The 20,671-nt window shown below is 39.0% G+C and overlaps 1 protein-coding gene and 4 non-coding genes across 5 annotated transcripts in view; 3 read left to right on the top strand and 2 right to left on the bottom strand.

The window, feature by feature from the left end:
- LOC130222162 (gastrula zinc finger protein XlCGF7.1-like) overlaps positions 1 to 20,671 on the top strand; it is a 257,981-nt gene that overhangs the window by 40,907 nt on the left and 196,403 nt on the right. The window lies entirely within an intron of this gene.
- Positions 3,575 to 3,657, bottom strand: trnal-aag (transfer RNA leucine (anticodon AAG)). Its single transcript has one exon. It is a non-coding gene; the product is annotated as a tRNA-Leu (tRNA).
- On the top strand, positions 3,752 to 3,824 carry trnam-cau (transfer RNA methionine (anticodon CAU)). Its single transcript has one exon. It is a non-coding gene; the product is annotated as a tRNA-Met (tRNA).
- On the bottom strand, positions 4,441 to 4,523 carry trnal-cag (transfer RNA leucine (anticodon CAG)). Its single transcript has one exon. It is a non-coding gene; the product is annotated as a tRNA-Leu (tRNA).
- Positions 4,617 to 4,689, top strand: trnam-cau (transfer RNA methionine (anticodon CAU)). Its single transcript has one exon. It is a non-coding gene; the product is annotated as a tRNA-Met (tRNA).

The following is a 20,671-nucleotide window of genomic DNA, read 5'->3' as shown; positions in this document are numbered from 1 at the left end:
ATCCGCAGATTTTATGGGAAACAACCAAATGTTTTCTGAGAGGGAACTGTATATCATTTGCCTCCTATGAACATAGATCTAAAACTAAAGAATTAAATCATTTAGAAAAATAAATTGAAATAATAGAGAGAGACTTAAAGGAAACTTTTTCAGAACAGAAGAGCAGGATTTTAGGAAATTTAAAATCTGATTGCAAGGCAATTTTATTAAGAAAGGCAAAATTTTTGATTCATCGCACCAAACAAAATTATTATTTTAATGCAGAACGACCCACTAAATTATTAGCTTTAAGGCTGAAACATAATGAGGCAATGTCATCAATAACAGCCATTAAGGATAGTATGGGCACCCTGCATACTGCTCCGGACAAGGTGAATGCTACATTCAAGAACTTCTATGAGCATCTTTACAGTTCCGAGGTGGGGGTAGGGGATCAACAAACAATTGAATTTATATAAAAACTAAATCTCCCTTGCCTAAGTGACGAGCAACAGAAATTTTTAGACTCTCCAATTACATTAAGTGAAGTAAAAGAAGCTCTAGAGTCAATGAATAAAGGAAAGGCCCCGGGCCTAGATGGTCTACCCCCAGAGTTGTATTTGGTGATATGGGACTTGCTAGGACCACTCCTTCTAAATTCCTTAAATTTTGCAATAGATACAGGTTGTTTTCACAGAGATCAGAATACTGCCCTTTTCTCCCTGATTTAAAAAAAAGGGAAGGACCCCTTTAGCTGCTCTAGTTACAGGCCGATTTCACTAATCTGTACAGACACTAAGGTTTACGCAAAAGTTCTAGCCCGCCGTTCAGATCAAATTGCCGGTTCTATAATTTCCCATGACCAGACAGGCTTTCTTAAAGGTCGTTCTGCGATGGATAATGTCAGACGACTTTTAAATATCATAGACAAGCCAAAACTTACTGATGATCAAAGTGCTATTCTCTCGCTAGATGCAGAGAAAGCCTTTGACCGGGTCGAATGGACATATCTCTGGTCAGTTTTGAAGTGTCTGGGCTTTGGTCCATATTTTATACATATGGTACAAACTCTGTATCGTAATTCAGCTGCACGGGTGTCAACAGGGTTGAGCTGCTCAAGTGCCTTTCTGCTGGGCAGAGGCACAAGACAGGGCTGCCCATTGTCACCTTTGTTGTTTGCCCTTTCGTTAGAGCCTTTGGCCCAGGCAATTCGTCAGGATCATGTAATCGCCCCTATCATTATAGATAATTCTAAACACCACATCTCTCTGTTCGCTGATGATATTCTACTATATATGTCAGATACTTCTACCTCTATTATTCAATGTCTTAAAATATTTAATGATTTTAGAAAAGTGAGTGGGTATAAGATTAACTGGGAGAAATCTGTACTAATGCCACTGTCGGGGAGAAGTGATATCACGTCAGTGCCTGCTTCAATTCCAGTTAATAACGCATTTACATATTTAGGAATTCAGATTCTTCCTTTACTTCAGGCGATGGTCAAACAAAACTAAAGTTCCTTATTCAACAATATCAGACGGGACCTAGAGAGATGGGGCGCACTATTACTCTCTCTGCAAGGTAGGATTGCGATTATCAAAATGAATGTTCTACCTAGACTTTTATTTTTGTTTACCATGATTCCTCTTTCTCCACATAAGATGTTTTTTAAAGAAATAAACTCCATTATAACTAAATTTATTTGGAACAACAAACGTCCTCGAATTAAACTTAAAACATTACAGAAAACACCTGCTAAAGGGGGGTTGGCATTTCCTAACATTCAACTATATTTCTGGGCTTGTCGACTGCGTAGTCTTAAGACTTGGTTGGAAGTAGATTCTGATATTGCTTGGCGTAACATTGAAGCATCTGCTGTGCATCCACACCAACTACAAGATTTGTTATTTACGGGATTACCTAAGAAAGTTAAAAAAAATTGATAATAGAATAGTGGTTGACTCCCTTAAATTATGGTATGATGTTTGCAAATTCACTCGATGCGCCAACAAATTTACAAAAGAATCTCCGATTTGGAACAATTATCATTTACAATCTGGGGGAAAGCCCTTTATATTTAAGCTGTGGTCAGATCAAGGTATTTCTGTGTTGGGCGATATCTTCGACAACCAGGGCTTGAGGTCTTTCCAGGATTTGAAAGAAGGTTACAATCTCCCTGGACATTCCTACTTTCTGTATTTAAGGCTGAGAAGTGCAATGCGTGCTTATGGAGTTCCATGGAACTGTAATTTGGACAATCATCCATTGCAGGACTGTGTGAATTTCTCTCAGTCACGTGGAGCAATCTCATGCATTTACAACAAACTGCTTAACTATGACTCTGTTGCACTCCCCATCATCACAATATGGGAAAAGGAACTGTCCTCTTACCAACTGAACTGGGACTGGATATGGGAAAGTATCCAGGTGATGTCTAAGAATCCTGCCCATCAACTCATACACTATAAACTGATCCACAAGGCTTATGCAACTCCATATGTGCTACACCGCATGAAACGGTTACCTACCCCTTTTTGTACATTGTGTAATTCAAACTCCGTGGGGACATATATGCATATGTTTTTTGAATGTCCACTTATCAGTACATTTTGGGATAAGGTATTTCAAACTATTTCAGAATTGTGTGAAATGTTCATTCCCAAATACCCTAATATCTGTTTATTGAATGATGATTATGATCTAAACCTAAACACTTCCCAACGCAGGATATTTCATACTGCACTAACTGCAGCCAAGAAAGTTATATTTAAAATATGGCATGAACCCTCATTCCCAGCGGATAAAATGTGGCTTATTGAATTAAAAAATATTGCACTGTTAGAACGTTCCACTGCAAGAATTAACAGAGCTAAACCCCATACAATCAAAGCATGGTCCAATTTTATTGAGAAAATTTCTTATATAATAACTAGTTAATTCTCACCCCAGAGCTTTTCTTTTTTTGTGTGTGTATTGTTATTCAGTTATTATTTTACTGTCTTTATTTTACTATTATTATTATTTGTAATTTCTTTATGTATTTTTATTTAATGCAAACCCTGGCTTGTATAAAGTTGTTGCTAGCTATGTATGCTAGCTTGGTTCTGCAATAAATAAATAATCATAAAAAAAAAAGAACTCCTGAGTCTGAAGCCATGATGGCAATATGCTCCCATTCCTGTCACGTTATCGCTTGACGTTTGACCTGGATCCGTCAAATATCATGACTTGACGTTGTAAGAGGATTAGCCAAAAAGCCCTGCGAATCCCATTGCCTTAAAAATAAACGGCATCTCAAGACATTACACGGCAATTCTTTTGATCCCCTTTCGATGCACTTGCATTAAAGCCTACGTCTATTGTTTTGTTCACATGCTTTTCCGAGTTGCTGTAGACAATGCCTTGATGTTGCGCAAATGCCTCAAAACTTGCAGTCTACAGTGCCCATTAAGGTTGCCAGGGCGACTGCTACGCTTCGTAAACTGTGACGCAAAGTGATTGATGCGGCGCTTTGTCAGTGTTACTGTATCACTCGGACATGGCGCCAGAGAGTTAATTACTTGAGCCTGAATGCACAGCCAAAGATTAGGTTTGTCAGAAGTGGGATTCTAACCCACGCCTCCAGGGGAGACTGCGACCTTAACGCAGCGCCTTAGACCGCTCGGCCATCCTGACATGCACAATTAGCCGGAGCTGTCTCCTAGGAGCCACATCACAGCACCATGACATGGAAGCTGGTGTTTCACAGCTTGCCCAGCTCCAGCAGTTTGCCTCTTTGGCGCAGTAGGCAGCGCGTCAGTCTCATAATCTGAAGGTTGTGAGTTCGAACCTCACAAGCGGCAAGGTCGTATCTTTTGGCACACGGGAGCACTTAGGTGACCGGGCGGCGTACTTTATTACCTTCCGTGCCGTTTATGCTTCCCGGGGGCAAAAAAGGCTACAGCTCCTCTGGAGGGCATGTGGCATGACATTCCAAGAAGAAGAACCATCTCCTGAGTCTGAAGCCATGATGGCAAGATGCTCCCATTCCTGTCACGTTATCGCTTGACGTTTGACGTGGATCCGTCAAATGTCATGACTTGACGTTGTAAGAGGATTAGCCGAAAAGCCCTGCGAATCCCATTGCCTTAAAAATAAACCGCATCTCAGGACATTCCACTACATGGCATTCCAAGGCAATTCTTTTGATCCCCTTTCGATGCACTTGCATTTAAGCCCACGTCCATTGTTTTGTTCACATGCTTTTCAGACTTGCTGTAGACAATGCCTTGATGTTGCGCAAATGCCTCAAAACTTGCAGTCTACAGTGCCCATTAAGGTTGCCTGGGCCACTGCTACGCTTCGTAAACTGTGACGCAAAGAGATTGATGCGGCGCTTTGTCAGTGTTACTGTATCACTCGGACATGGTGCCAGAGAGTTAAATACTTGAGCCTGGACGCACAGCCAAAGATTGGGTTTGTCAGAAGTGGGATTCGAACCCACGCCTCCAGGGGAGACTGCGACCTGAACACAGGACCTTAGACCACTCGGCCATCCTGACATGCACACTTAGCCGAGCTGTCTCCTAGGAGGCACATCGCAGCACCATGACATGGAAGCTGGTGTTTCACAGCTTGCCCAGCTCCAACAGTTCGCCTTGTTGGGACAGTAGGCAGCGCGTCAGTCTCATAATCTGAAGGTCGTGAGTTCGAGCCTCACACAGGGCAAGGTCGTACCTTTTGGCACACGGGAGCACTTAGGTGACCGGGCGGCGTACTTTATTACCTTCCATGCCGTTTATGCTGCCCGGGGGCAAAAAAAGCTACAGCTCCTCTGAAGGGCATGCGGCGTGACGTTCCAAGAACATCTCCTGAGTCTGAAGCCATGATGGCAAGATGCTCCCATTCCTGTCACGTTATCGCTTGACGTTTGACCTGGATCCGTCAAATGTCATGACTTGACGTTGTAAGAGGATTAGCCGAAAAGCCCTGCGAATCCCATTGAATTAAAAATAAACGGCATCTCAGAACATTACACTACATGGCATACCAAGACAATTATTTTGATCTCGTTTCAGTGCACTTGCTTTAAAGCCCACGTCCATTGTTTTGAACACGTGCTTTTTCGAGTTGCTGTGGTCAATGCCTTGATGTTGCGCAAACGCCTCAAACCTTGCAGTCTACAGTGCCCATTAACGCTGCCAGTGCCACTGCTACGCTGCGTAAATTGTGGTGCAAAGAAATTGATGCGGCACTTTGTCAGTGTTACTGTATCACTCTGAAATGGCGCCAGAGGGTTAAGTACTTGAGCCTGAGATCTCAGCTGTGCAACAGCCACGTCCTCACAGTGAGAGCATGAGCTGTCCGCGGGCACTGCATCGACATGCTGGACCCCCAGACCTGTGATGCGATACTCGTGCCCATCATCTGGAGATAGGAACCACCGCATCCAGAAACGCACATTCAGAACAGCGTCTTGAAAAAGACGCGTTGATTGACTGACACAGCTTTTTTTTCTCTTTCCCACAAAGAGTCAAATGTCATGACTTGACATTGTAAGAGAATTAGCCGAAAAGCCCTGCGAATCCCATTGCCTTAAAAATAAACGGCATCTCAGGACATTCCACTACATGGCATTCCAAGGCAATTCTTTTGATCCCCTTTCGATGCACTTGCATTTAAGCCCACGTCCATTGTTTTGTTCACATGCTTTTCCGAGTTGCTGTAGACAATGCCTTGATGTTGCGCAAATGCCTCAAAACTTGCAGTCTACAGTGCCCATTAAGGTTGCCAGGGCCACTGCTACGCTTCATAAACTGTGACGCAAAGAGATTGATGCGGCGCTTTGCAGTGGTGGGAGTAACGAATTACAACTACTCACGTTACTGTAATTAAGTAAATTTTTGGGGTAATTGTACTTTCATGAGTATATTTTTAAGTCAGTAATTTTACTTGTACTTGAGTACAAATTAAGTTAAATAATGTAATTCGTTACTTTTAAAATCACAATTCGTTACAGAGTACTGTAAATAAATGAATATTTTAACCACTGACTTCGGTATCCAATAAAAAAAGCTCATCTTAACGGACCAATGAAAAGCCTGGTACATTATTTGAGCCGAAAAACAAGCTGCAGATTTAAGTGAGCTGAGCAGTGATGGTATTGTTACGAAGTTATTGTTCTACACATGGAGATTCAAGACACCAACAATGCATCTGAAGAACGCAGAAAGGACGAAGAAATAACAGAGGATGAATCCCCATGCCCATACCTGGAGGAGCTGTTCACCTACAGGGGGAAGAAAGGGGACAGTGTGCTAATGCAGTGTAAGCAATGTCTGCCATCTGCTGTGATTACGGCTTACAAGACTTCAGCCTCTAATCTAAAAAAACACATAATGGTAAGAAGACATATAACTTAATTTGTGTGATATTTTATTTATTTATATGTTTAGGCACTATGCAGTGTTGTTCTGCGGTTTCTGATGGTTTGTTTTGCGCTATTAGATTAATAGCAAAGTTTCTCCAAAACTTGTAAGTGAAGTGATATTAAAGTTTAACGTTTAAACCAGGGCTATTCAATTGGTGAACTTGGCCCGCGAGGCAATTTGTTCCGGCCCTCCAAATAGTGTGACCAAGACATCAAAAATAAAATTTGTTTTTCAGTCGAAAAACGGCTGCTTTATTTAGGAAGTGACATGCGTCGTTCAGCACGAGCTGCATTTGAAGGCTGCGCAGACAGAGCCTGATTCACCTGACAAAAAAAGCAAGTGGCGCGAGCAGCCGAAAACATTTGGATAATTTGTTAATTACGGTTAATTCATCGTAAAGGCTTCTCAGCGCCGTGTTTCTGTCGCACGGAAAAAACCTGCAGCAACTAAAAGTTATGCTACCTGTGCGCTAGTTTAAAGATCCGAGTTTAAACCAAGGCTAATATTTACGCACACTGGATTAACTATAGCAGCGGGACGTTCACATATCGTGTCTTTTCCGCACACAAGTTCGTTATATAAGAACATTTGCCAATATGCGCGTGCAAGCGGACCTCACACCTTCCAGACACACAGATTAGAAAACGTTGCACACCGTAGCGTGGCTTTCAGTGCAATGTAAACAAAAGATATGTTAAACGAATTATTGCAAATTATTAAAATGATTATGTATGTCTGAATGCAGATGATAACAACAGTTTACTTGAATACTGACCTACAGTAGGTGAGAGTTCAAAGTGACTATTACCGTCGCGTCATATACCGCCGCCGTTTGAAATAAGAGCCGCTTTGTTTTTAGTGTATGACCGCAGTTTGTGAATGAGCCGCCAGGGGGCGCAAAGGGACGTGATGCGAACGGACAGAAATAGCCCACACAGCAGCCTTAAATATGCTACTGTGCTTGTAAATGAGATTAAACAATAAGTCAAAGCATTATAATTCCTTTAATAATCATTTAAAATTTGTTAACACGCTTTATTGTTATTCTAAACTTTTTAAGTGCAAAGAGGATTCTTTTTGAAAAATATAATTGAAGAAGTTAAAGACAACTGAAATTAAAGCACAAAAATTCAGTACAAATATTCTAAGTATGCCTAAATAAAAAAATAAAGCAGTCTTTTAGCCTAAATGTAAAGAGATGTTCATGTGGTACATGTGGTGAAACACTAAGAAACGGTCAGGCGCATGGTCTAAAGCAGTGGCGCAATTCCCGGGGGGGACAGGGGGGACATGTCCCACTCACTTTTTTTTTAGATATAACGTTAGCACAGGCCCGGATTGGATAATCGGGAGGACCGGGAGAATTCCCGGTGGGCCGGTCCGTGTTTTGGCCGCGAGGGCTGGGTCCCTAGCTGCTCGCACTCTCAGCTGTCGCACTTTTTTCATTCATTAATTTATTATTTGACCATAGCCTCACTCTTTTTACTCGTTATTTTGCCGCAGATTCACTCTTATTTTTTTATTTTCTCGCAGCCCCGTGAGCAGAATGCAGCCTGCAGGTTAATGATGATGTACCATAATTCGACCCCAAACAGCGGCACCTTAGTGAAAATAAGAATTTGAATAATTAATATTAATGAATATTACACCTGCTCAATGAAAATCAGATGATTCAGTGCATCAATAAATTAAGTATAAGTTTTTCCTCTATACGTAACAGTGCTACATGTGGTCCAGTGGTCAGCACGTTGAATTAGAACTCCTCCGACCCGTGTTCGAACCTCACCGAAGTAAATATTATTATTATTATTTCTTCAGTTTTATTGTTAAGACATATAATACTGTTCGGGTTGTTGAACATTTGAAGTTCTAAAGCAGCTGTTTTCTTGAAAAAGACGTGATAGTGTCATTAGAAACTGAAATGGAATTGACGTTATAATAGTCAGTTGTGAACTGATGTAATTCTTTTCAAGAAAACTTACAGAAAGTGAATATGAAATTTTGATGTAAAAAAACAAATAGGATTCTGACATTTAACAAATAAGATTTGTTAAAACAAATAGCCTAATTGGTGGCATTTGCAAATTCGGCCTGCAATGTCAGGTTTGCAGTGTTATAAATTTGTGCATGAGTGAATTTGCAGCAGATGTCTTATGGTTAAATGAGGTTAAGTTATATGCTGCTTTGCTAAACAAAATTTAGTTTAACCTCTGCCTATTACAAGACAGAAAAATAAAACACTTTAATGATAATATCAATATTGTTTTGCCTTTTAAAATTATAATAGAATTAGGGCTGTGACGGGGATTTTCTGTTACAGCGGTGATGAAGCAAGAAATCATGCGGTATGTCGGTTAACCGCGCATATATATGTTTCCTCTAGGATTTTTTCCAGCTGTGGCGGCAGGTCTTTTTTCACAGATCTACTAACTACCTGTGGCGTTATATCAATGACAAATGTCGTGAGCGCAGTATTAGAAGCCGAGATCCCATTTATATAATAGCCTACATGCGGATCTCTGCTTTTTTTTCTGCTCGTGCACAAAACTTCTTGCCTCCCCCTCAAATATAAGCCGCTTTAAGAGCGCGCAGATCTTCTTGTGCGCTCTCAAATAAACGCTGCTGAAGTGCGATTTAGTGTGTTAATGTAACGAGTATGTCTCCAGCATTTATTAGATTTTCTAGGAATATTTATGAATTCCTCCGCTATTAATGCGTCCTGAAATAAAGTAAAACGGCGTCGTGTTTGCTGGCCTCACGCATCACGCACCTGTCACAGTCAGCTAGTCAGTCAGTCAGCACGTAACCTTAAAGGGTTAAACAAAGACGCACAGCATTACTGTTACAGAACTCACTTACCCTTTAATACACTTTGGTGCGATTATCACCCGCTATTAAAATAATAAAATGTTTTGAATGAGCAGCTGTAATGTAGCCGTGGCGGGATGAATCCTGGCCTGGCGCCCTGCCATGGAAGAATGAATGTAGCGGAAACCATATATATATATATAAAATCGCTCAACAGAAAATAAGCATTTTTAACGCACTGTTGTAATTTCTATATCCCAATCCTTTTATCAACATTTTGAATGCAAGTCAATATTTTAAAGATTATAACTTGAGATTGAGAATATGATTTTACCTCAGCGCTGCATTTTTCTCCTTCGCCCTCTCGCTGAGTTCAGGTGACGGAGTGTTGTGAAGTAGTTAAACTATCAAACTGGCACAGGAATATCAGTATATTAATATAGGATTTTTAATAAACTCTCTTATATCTGCTGGTGCTGCTATTAATACGCAGATGGTTATGCTGGTGCAGCCGTTAATACACGGTTCAGGTAATCAAAAACCCGGCTCGCCTACATGATGTTTAATTATGGGTGGGTCGCAGGTGGAGAAGTTCTATCATTGGTTATGTAGACCACTTTGCCTAAAATATCAAAAAGTTCAAACGCTTTGATTAAATATAGCGAAACTAACCGATCAATGGATGTTTGTCATAAAGAGTGATATTATAGGCTGCTCTTTTAATTTTGATCATACAGTTAACAAAGACTCAATATTCGAAACTGAATATTTCACTTTTATTTTATTTATATTACGATTGTATTTAACAGACCAGTTTGTGTTTTGGCCGCGGCATATAGCGGACCCTGAGGCACATCGCTTCACTTCAGTTTATTACTTATTCTTGTTTATTTTATAAATAACTGACCGACAAAAACTAAGATAAAAATTGTACAAAACAAAATTCGTTCAAAGAATATTTTTCTTCCGACGAAAATATATGAATTGTGTATTTTGTGCGTCTCCATCCGCTACACAACTGTGCAATTAATGCTTTAATTAAATAAACTATTTAATTTAATAAACTGCTTTAATTAATGCTCCACTGTAATTGCTCCTACACAAACCCCTGTGATATATTAGCTACATGTTTTTATAAATGTCTTTACACAAAATTATTATATGCTATAGCCTACTTTAAATAAGTCAAAATATATGCGATTGTTGCCTCATCACCGTGGTCGCAGCTCGCACTTCTGTATAGCTTCTGTAAAAAAGACCTACATTTAACCAGCTTTTTAGCAAAGCCTATATTAATATACTGATATTCCTGGGCCAGTTTGACACTGTACATTGAACTGAGGAGAGTTTAACTACTTCACAGCACTCCGTCACCTGAACTCAGCGAGAGGGAGAAGGAGAAAAGTGCAGCGCTGAGGTAAAATCATATTCTCAAGTAATAATCTTTAAAATAATGACTTGTATTAAAAATGTTGTTAAAGGGATTGGAATATAGAAATTACAGCGGTGCGTTAAAAATGTTTATTTTCTGTGGAGCGATTGATTTGAGTTAGGCCTGCTTTATTAAAATAAGCCTAAAATAAAAACAGCCTAAGCTGGTTATTAAAAAGGATTCAGTGTTTTCGTTTTGTAATCTAAATTTGTAGTTTAGGTGGAAAATACTTAGGTCAGGCCTTTTATTCCTTTTATTTAGTTTATTCTGTTTTTCTATACAATACTGAAAGATATTGTATAGAGTTGACATCTCATTGACATCTCATTATGGCGGTAAGGCGGTGATGCGGTTATCGTCACACCCCTAAATAGAATATAAACCCATCCTAAATGTTAACTGATTTCCACAGTTATAGCTTATTTAATTATTTAAACAAATCCTGACAATAAGTCTTGGCCTTTTTGTTTAAGAAGCAAGTCTTAAATAACTCACCTCAAATGTTTTGTTGTTCTTGTTGATACCTGAACAAAAAATACACTACATAGCCCTATAAAATGATACCAAACGAAATCTGTTTAAAAAATGATTTTTCCAACAAAAAAAAGAGTTTTTTTTAAAAGTTTGTCTAACTCGCTCCTTTTCTTCCATCATACGCCCGTACCTTATAACACATCCTTATAGATTTAAAAAATAGAACTCAAGCAGGCCTAATATTTAAATTACATAAAAAGTAGCCTTGACTACCTTTACGAGTACCTTTGAAAGGGAGGGAAGGCTACAATGCGAGTGGAAGAGGATCTCACTTTTCACTTATGTTTGCAAGTCTATATATATTTTATTTTTAGGCATTTAATATAAACATTTTAAGAAGAATTAATGATTTAGGGAGATACATTGTCCCAATAAAATAATATAAAAATAATTTAGCAAGCTGAGGTAGTGTGAAATGCTGAAGACCCTGGATATATAGCCCGCTCCCACCACTGATAGTGATGGTGGCATTCTTTAAAGATCAGTCACCTTTCCCCGCGCCCCGCGTCCCCCACCCGCCGCACACTCCAATATCTTATATCCAAATTCGTTCTCTTACTCTTAAAACAATTAAATAAACTTTTCACGTTATTTCCCAAAAATTATATTCTTTCATTTGTTCTTATTTTAAAAATACACTGTATATGTTATGATAAAATGTCAAATAAAATTGAAATGTAGGCTTTTCTGCACACAATTACCCAACATTGCTGCACATTCCTACAACTATCACCAACATTCCACTACTACAGTATTACCATCACTCAGATTTGGTCCCCCCCACCTCTCAGACCAGAATTGCACCCTTGGTCTAAAGAGCTTAAGTTGAATGCTGCTTCATAGAATAATTTTGCCTCAGGACATATCTCGCAGGTTTATTTTTAATAGTTTTCAGTTAATTTTTTTGTTTCAAAACATCAATGTTCTCTTTAAAGTATAACTGTTGTTTTGTTTTTTTACCTAATGGCACAGTATGTTTTGTATTTTAATTTCAATTTCAGTCACCTTGCATATGCATTTGAAATATAATGCGCGCATAACCGCGGAAAGAAGAAAAAACTGTCAAAGGTTAGAGCTAATTCATCAAAATTAGCTATATTAAAATACAGCATGTAAGTTAATACAGGCAGAGTGTGAACAAACTCAAGGTAAGGCTTAGATATGCGCTTGCCTTTTAATGCATTTAAAAAGATTTGCGGCCTTTTTATAGGCTACAGGCTACTATGGTGTATAATGTTTCTTTTATTATTTTTTATTTTGTATGGTAAAGAACAATGCACTGTATGTTATTAATGTAAACTTAGGTTAAAATTTACCATTGATAAACGTGACCTATCTCAAGCAGATCACTTAAAGTATAATAAAATAATGTTAACGTCAATGTTCTTCTTTAAAGTAAAATTGTTGTTTTGTTTTTTTACTTAATGGATCAGTATGTTTTGTATTTTAATTTCAGTCACCTTACATATGCGTGTGAAATATAGGCTAATGCGCGCATAACCGTGAAAAAAAGAAGAAAAAGCTGTCAAAGGTTTGGCCAGTGTGTTTTTGTCTAATAAATGATAGTTTTTTTTTACTTTAAAACTTTAAAACAGATTGCTATTTTTCTAATGACATATGATTTAATAAATTTGTATTTTAAAAATTTCTCTTGTTTGAATTTTTTTAACTGCACTTTTTAGGAAATATTTAGTACATCAAAAAGTGTGGTTATAATGACATCTGACTGGCTAATCCAGCAAAAAAGTCACTAAAATGTAGTATTTAAATCTCATAGTTAAATAGAAACTGAGGCGTATAACTGCAAAAAGGTCCACTTGAGAAAAAAAGATCCATCCCTTTCACCAGGCTGGCTACGGGCCTCATGTGTGCGCATGAGTCGATATGTTGCCTTTTTATAGTCTACATGCTACTATGATGTATAATAATGTTGTTATTGTTGTTTTGTCTGGTAAACTTAGGCTAAAACTTATAATTCATAAACGTGTTAAAAAAAAAAGCATGAAAAAAACACTTTTTCTTTTGCGTATAATCGGGAAAAAAACAGCCATACAGTTGATTAAGAGGATATATTTATTATGAGAAAAAAAGCAAATACAAATACAAAAATAACTGAATGTTTTTTTTTAAGTTGTCTCTAATACTGAAGACGTCGGTGGGCGCTAACAGAGGTTCGTGGGGACCGTAGAAATTCGTTCACTCTGTCCTTTATGCGTTTGCTGTCAGCGCTGTGGGGGGTTAGGGAATCTCTTAATCACGCTGTCTCTAACAAACTGTTTTAGGTTCACGGGCAAAGCAACTTTGCCTCTCGAACCATCCCAGTTCGTTGTGGATGCCCACTCCGCGTAGCGCTGGTCTGGCACAACTGCACGAAACAAGAACAGTAAATCGGGATGGCAACTTGAATTTGGAGTCGGGCCAGCAGAGGTGACTTCGGACTGTTCCATATCCTCATTCAGGTTAACGGGTGTACGCATGGGGTCTTGTGTCCACTGAGCTTCCGTTGCTGCTGTTTGCGCTTCTTTCAGCTGAAGCACAGTGGTTGCATGAGTGCAATGAGGTCAAGCCAAAAAATAAAGACGAGCTTCTTAAAGCCATCGAAACATTCTGGCGGCATCGTTTGACAATAACTGTCTGCAACAGATACATCGACCACCTTCAGAAAGTTTTGCCAGCTGTGGTAGAGCGCAACGGAGGCTCCACTGGTATGTAGCAGATGTGTTAAAACTTGGTATTATTTATTAATGTGTTATTAATGTGTTTTTGTGTTCTTCGTCTTGAACGTCGCAGTGTTATTGTGCGTCAACGTCACGTTTATCTGTCCTTAAGCGAGCATATAGTCGAACATTTCTGCTCGACATCGGTAGAAACAAACTTCACAAGTTAAACTCCGCGGACACTGATGAGCTGCAAGATCTCGGCTTGCTCCAGATGCCTACCCATCCTCCGACCCCCACCTCGCCCACAATGGAGGCGCTTCAAGCGGCGCGAGAGGAAGCAGAAGAGGGGTAAGCGCGGGGGTATCCGAACAAGGCTAGCGGCTAACCCCCACAAACCCGCTATCCCCTCCATCATTCTAGCGAACGTACGCTCGCTAGACAACAAACTGGACTACATCCGTCTACTTCGTTCATCACATAGGACTGTAAAGGACTGTTGTGCTTTTGTGTTTACGGAAACTGCACATTAGTGAGCAGCAGACAGCCCAACCCGATGCTTTTCTCATCCTGGCAGGGGACTTTAACCATGCAGACCTAAAGAGTGTGTTTCCAAAAATACAACAACACATAGACTTTCCAACACGGGGCAATAACACAATGGACTTTGTTTACACCACACAGAGAGGAGCTTACAAAGCCTTGCCCCTCCTCCACCTTGGTGGACCACTTAACTGTCATGCTAATGCCTGCTTAGACCGATCGTTAAAGTCACCAAACCGGTTTGCAAGGAGATACAAGTGTGGCCAGAAGGTTCTTCAGAGGCTTTACAAGACTGCTTCAATACCACAGACTGGGATATGTTCAAACAGGCTGCCACTCAAAAGAGCAAGAGGCTAGCCCCAATCATGTACACCTTCTACAGAGGCACTATTAAGAGCATCCTGACCAGCTGCATCACTGTGTGGTTTGGAACCTGCAATGCATCCTGCAGGAAAACACTTCAACGCATAGTGAGAACAGCTGAGAAGATCGTTGGTGTCTCTCTCACCTCCCTTCAGGACATTTACAGCACACCCGTAAAGCCCTCTGCATAACAGCAGATGCCACCCACCCAATGCACAACGTCTTCAGTCTGCTGCCATCAGAGAGGAGACTGTGCAGCCTCCAGGCCAGGACCAACCGACTGAAAGACAGCTTCATCCATCAGGCTGTCAGGAAGCTGAACTCTCTCCCAGCTCTGCTCCCCGCTCCCTCCCCACGCACCTCCTCCCCTCGCACCTCTGGACTCTGACACACATACATACACTCACACTCACACATTCACAGACACACATTCACACACACACACACACACACATTCACACACGCACACACACACACACACACACACACACACACACACACACACACACATACTCATACTGTCACTTTATCACAATTATCATGTTTACAAGTTCTTTTTGCACTCTACTGTTCTTTATCTGCACAACTCTGGTTTACTGGCTATATGACATTTAGATGTTGCATATTATTCTGTGGTCTTAAGGAAAGTGTTAAGTATTTCAGCACATAAAAGCAAATATAGCTTATAGCCCATTTCGTTGCGCTCGGCAGCTTTTCACTAATAAAGCTTTTCATGTAAATTTCATTTTTCAATTTTAGCACGTCATATAAAAACATCGCCCTTGCGCCCTCATTTATGATATCCTGCCGCCGGGCCTGCTATAGCGAAACTTTATTGTTTGAGAAGAAACAAAAAACCTGGCTGGGAAGATGGCGATAACATGAATTTTCTGTTCTTCAACGAGAAAAAAAAAAAACGCAGACACGACACAATGACGGCGTTAATTATACAACGCAGTGTTTACGATCATATTAATAACTAACATTAATATCAATAACTCCTCTCGCTTTAGACTTTACCTTTTAGAGCTTGTTCTTGTCGGCGCAATATAAGTTTATTGCATGTATAGCTTCGAATCAGATTATGAAGAATGATTAAGAGCATGCTTTTCCTTTATTTCATCCTTTCCGTAAGGTGTTTTATTTATTTATTTATTTATAATTTTTTAAATAATGATGACAATATTCACTGTCTAAGCATTCCTCGGTATACTACCAACAAATTACGCCCCTGTACCCAAGTAGCCTACCTAAGTTAATTTACATTTCATGTAAAAATTAAGAAATCAAAAAAGACCAAAGTATTATGCTAAATATCCGTACAAACGAACATGTTTGTTGTTTAACTTTCGTTGATAAAACAACACAATACAGCCTATAATAATGTAGGCTAGTTAAATAGAAATAACGTTAACTGCTTGAAACCGTAAACGTTACATTTTAGAAACTTCACAAATACTAATCAATAATAATATAAATAGTAACAAAGAACAAAAATATTAGCCTAGGCTTGTAACAACATAAGTCAGATGTTGAAAAAAACTGCGTCTCTCCGCCTTTTGTTTTCTATTCATATTTTAAATTCTTTGCCAGAAAAACTAACATGTTGACTTTGTTCGGTTTAAACGGAGACTTATTGAGATTACAATGTTTCCAGCAGCACTGAGACGGTGTGCCTGTAGCGCATGCAGATACTTTTTCGCAACCGTGGCAAAGAGGGTATCTTGCTCCGCCACCTGCATTTCTCGGAAACCAGCTCTACATAGCGGAGTGGCGCGTTCTCAACTACCAAATATGCTGCTCCATTTCTCATCAACGTCTACTATTTATCAGTTTCTCTTTTGTATTTGGCCATTTTTGAAAAGGCCTCTCTGCCATACCTGGCTGGACTAGCTGGGCATTTGCGTTCAGTAGATGACACCGGAGCTGGCTCCGCATTTCATGGGCTGGGTGACATGACCGCAGCTCTGGAGGTTCGACGTGTTTGTCCATTTAACACTTATTTTTCTAAACAAGCCCAACAAATAGCTTCATCCTAATTATTGATTCGCCTTTCTCGTTCGCCACGAATACAAAATGTTTCCTACTTGGCAACAAAACAGAAAACGTGTGTTTTAGAGTGATTGTCATCACGGTGACCGTCACAGCCCTTACATATGACATTGCATACATGTTTTATAAGCTATAAAATGAAAGCCTCAGTTTGGTGCGGAGTTATCATTATACCAAAATCAAGAAAATCTTTGGATTTGTTTGATTCGTAGATTGTAGGCTATTTTAAAAGCTGATATTATATAAGAACTATTAATAACTGTAATTTTCAAAAAAATAAAATAAATAAAATAAAAAAGGGGTTTGTTGGTTGTAGCCCACCCTAAATCATCAACAGCCTGCTTTTTTAAGTTTATAAAGCGGCTCCAGACAGCACAGAGGTAATCTGCATTAGCGCTGGTTAATGTCAACTCTGTGTGAAACTGTGACCAGAAATATCCTTCTTTCAATTTGCTTCTTTGGCAAAATGCGTCTGTAGAAACATGTGTTTGCATGTGTTACCATCCAAAGAGTTAAGAAATATTTGTTGTACATTTAGGGGCCGATCGCAAAGCGCACGCCTTTACGTTCCACCGGTGCACCGCGCTGCCTTTTATGGTTGACAAAAAAAAAGAAGCCCTGCACTCTTTTGTATGTCACTAGAAAACGACTGAATCAGCTGGTGTGCGCGAGTCGAGTTGCTGTCGATGTTATAATTGTAATTTTAATAATATTGTGATATTCAAGATCTATAAATACAACTCTGGATAACTTGAAACAGCGACCACAAGTACTCTCCTCCATCTTTAAAAGTTTTCCATAATCACATTGAAAACCCAAACCCCGCTGTCACCTCAACAGAAACCCTGCAGTGCTTTCATTTGACTGAACAATGAAACAGAAGTAACACGCTTTTCCGCTCGAGCACACAATGGCAAAACTTGAAGCGCGCTGAGCGAGCATAAGCAGAGCGTAAAACACTGGCTGCAGTCAGTAAACCATTTAACAGATGCCCTGTATGCAGCCAAACTTTAAAAATGTATAAAGCATATTTTAATCGTTTAACTGATACCATTCATCGGTTACAAACGTGCCCTTTCGGTTATTGCTTAATCGGTTATTTTGAGCATCCCCAACTAAACCGCATGTGCAAGCTCTATTTTTTTTCTCTCACGGCCGCACGCCGGAGATCCGGCATGGTGCTGGAATACTTTAAGCCCTGGTAAGATCATGTTTATTACTAAGAAAACTAAATCAAAACTATATTTTAATTGAACACATGTGATCACATAAGGTACGCACAGAAAAGTCTGTTTAGTGTTGTGGAAAGGCAAAGCTGAATATCTGTGGTTAAACTGCCACCCAGCAGTCAAAAGCTGCTGGCGCACCAAGTACCGCTGTCGCCGCGGTATGAATGGCGCCAAAAGGAACACATTGAAGTAGTAACATCTGTATATATATATTTCTAAGATGAGACAAACCCAGAGAGCTTTTGGGTATCTTTATAGCAGAATCCTTTAATAAGAACTCTGTGTAGCTATGGCGTTCATAGAAAGATCTCTACTTGTTCAGCAGGCTCTCAGTTTAAATACATTTGTACAGAGATTGATACATATAGGTGGAGACAGTCTAGACAAAGCATGCAAATGTTGTTGTCAGCAGGGTAAACTGCATTTTCCCCAGCCTTGATCTCATCAGCATATAAGTACCCATTCATGAGACGTTTTAGCATAAAACAAAGAGAGCAAATGATGTACTGGAGTCAGAACCTGTCCTGCCACTTGTCCAGCTTGAAAAATGTATTTTGTTATTTTTATAAATGTTATTATATATTAATGTTACATATTTCTCCTTCAAAATGTATTTTACAATGTAATTATATTTATATATATATATATATATATATATATATATATATATATATATATATATATATATATATATATATATATATATTACACACACACACACACATATATATACACAGTTGAAGTCAGAATTATTAGCCCCCCTGTTCATTTTTTCTCCAATTTCTATTTAACAGAGAGATTTTTTTCAACTCATCTCTAATAACTGATTTATGTTATCTTTGCCATGATGATAGTATTTGACTATATATTTTTCAAGACACTTCTATACAGCTTAAAGTGACTTTAAAAGGCTTAACTAGGTTAATTAGGTTAACTAGGCAGGTTAGGGTAATTAGGCAAGTTATTGTATAACGATGGTTTGTTCTGTAGACCAGTGTTTCCCAACCCTGTTCCTGGAGGCACACCAACAGTACATATTTTGGATGTCTCCCTTTTCTGACCCATTAACTTCAGGTTTTGGAGTCTCTTCTGATGTTATGATGAGTTGATTCAGGTGTGTTTGATTAGGGAGAGGTTGAAAATGTGGACTGTTGGTGTGCCTTCAGGAACAGGGTTGAGAAACACTGCTGTAGACAGTCGAAAAAAAATCTAGCTTAAAGGGGCTAATAATTTTGTCCTGAAAATGGTTCTTAAAAACTGCTTTTATTCTTGCCAAAATAAAACAAATAAGACTTTCTCCACAAGAAAAAACATTATCAGACATACTGTGAACATTTCCTTGCTGTTAAACATTGTTTCGGAAATAAATAAGAAAAGAAAAAAAAAAACTCCCATAATGCCGCTTGTGGCTTTAATGATGCATGTTGTGTTTGTAGTTTCTTTGGATACACTGAAAAGTGAAGTATTTGGTATTTTATTTCAAAATACATTTCAATGTATATTTGGCCAAGGTATTCAGTGGGCCTAAAAAAAGGCCAGCCGCTGGCCTCAAGGAAACCCCGCTTTGGCCTGATCAGGCCCTAGAATTGACTTTGGAAATGTGACTGGCCTTGGCTCACACTGGCATGTTCACTTTAGGCGCAACAATGAAAAAGCAGCTTGTGATAGAGAATAAAATGGAGTGTATTAGAATCATTGTTCATCGTGGGTGCAACAAACAAGTGTTGTGTATTTTAGTTTAACTTTTGTGAATGTGATAATCTTAGCTTTTGTTATTTGAGTCAAAAAATGTATGCAGCAAAAAGTTCTTTTAACAGCACCGATATGTATAAACTTTTTTGTAAAATTCTTCTTCTGAAATTTTTCTTCTGCAATTTAGATTTGTAAAATCTGCTTTATTTTTTACTGAATCTCATGCAGTACATATCAATTGGTGTTTTTCCATAAGATACAGCTTTGTGAATGTTTTATCTCATCTGTATCATCTTTAATGTGCTTTTAATATTTTTTAATTATTCAAATCAGCATTCACAGATGCTAATTTAAACTCAAAAACATTGCATGATAGTGTTGCATTTGTTGGGTGATTGTTTTTTTTTACAAACAATTCCTGATTCATAATGTTTTAATCAAAGACATGTCATTTAATTAATTTTGATGTGCTAAAATATTGGTTAAATTTTAGAAAACTAAAGCTAAAGTACATATTAAAGCCGTAAAACAGAATAGTGTTTATATATGATATTCAATTCACCTTTATTTGTATAGCGCTTTTACAATGTAGATTGTGTCAAAGCAACTTCACATTAAAGGTCTTAGTAAATTGGAACAGTGTAGTTCAGTTTTTAGTGTTTAAATTCAGCTCAGTTTAGCTCCAAACACTGAAGAGCAAATCCAATGATCCGCAGCTCTACAGATCCCGAACCATGCAAGCCAGTGGCGACAGCGGAGAGGGAAAAAAAACTTCACTAATTGGCGAAAGTGAAGAAAAAAAACCTTGAGAGAAACCAGGCTCAGTTGGGCACGACCATTTTAAATTCTCCGCTGGCCAAACATCTTGTGCAGAGCTGCAGTCTCAGCGGTGGAGGCTGGAAGCTGGCCTCAGCGAAGACTCGTCTGTCCCTGGAGCATCACAGGAATCAGTCTCATGTTATCCACTCC

This window comes from Danio aesculapii, chromosome 4, assembly GCF_903798145.1.
Source record: "Danio aesculapii chromosome 4, fDanAes4.1, whole genome shotgun sequence".
Taxonomy (NCBI): domain Eukaryota; kingdom Metazoa; phylum Chordata; class Actinopteri; order Cypriniformes; family Danionidae; genus Danio; species Danio aesculapii.
The sequence above is the reverse complement of the archived record's forward strand: the minus strand, read 5'-3'. Positions and strand labels throughout refer to the sequence as shown.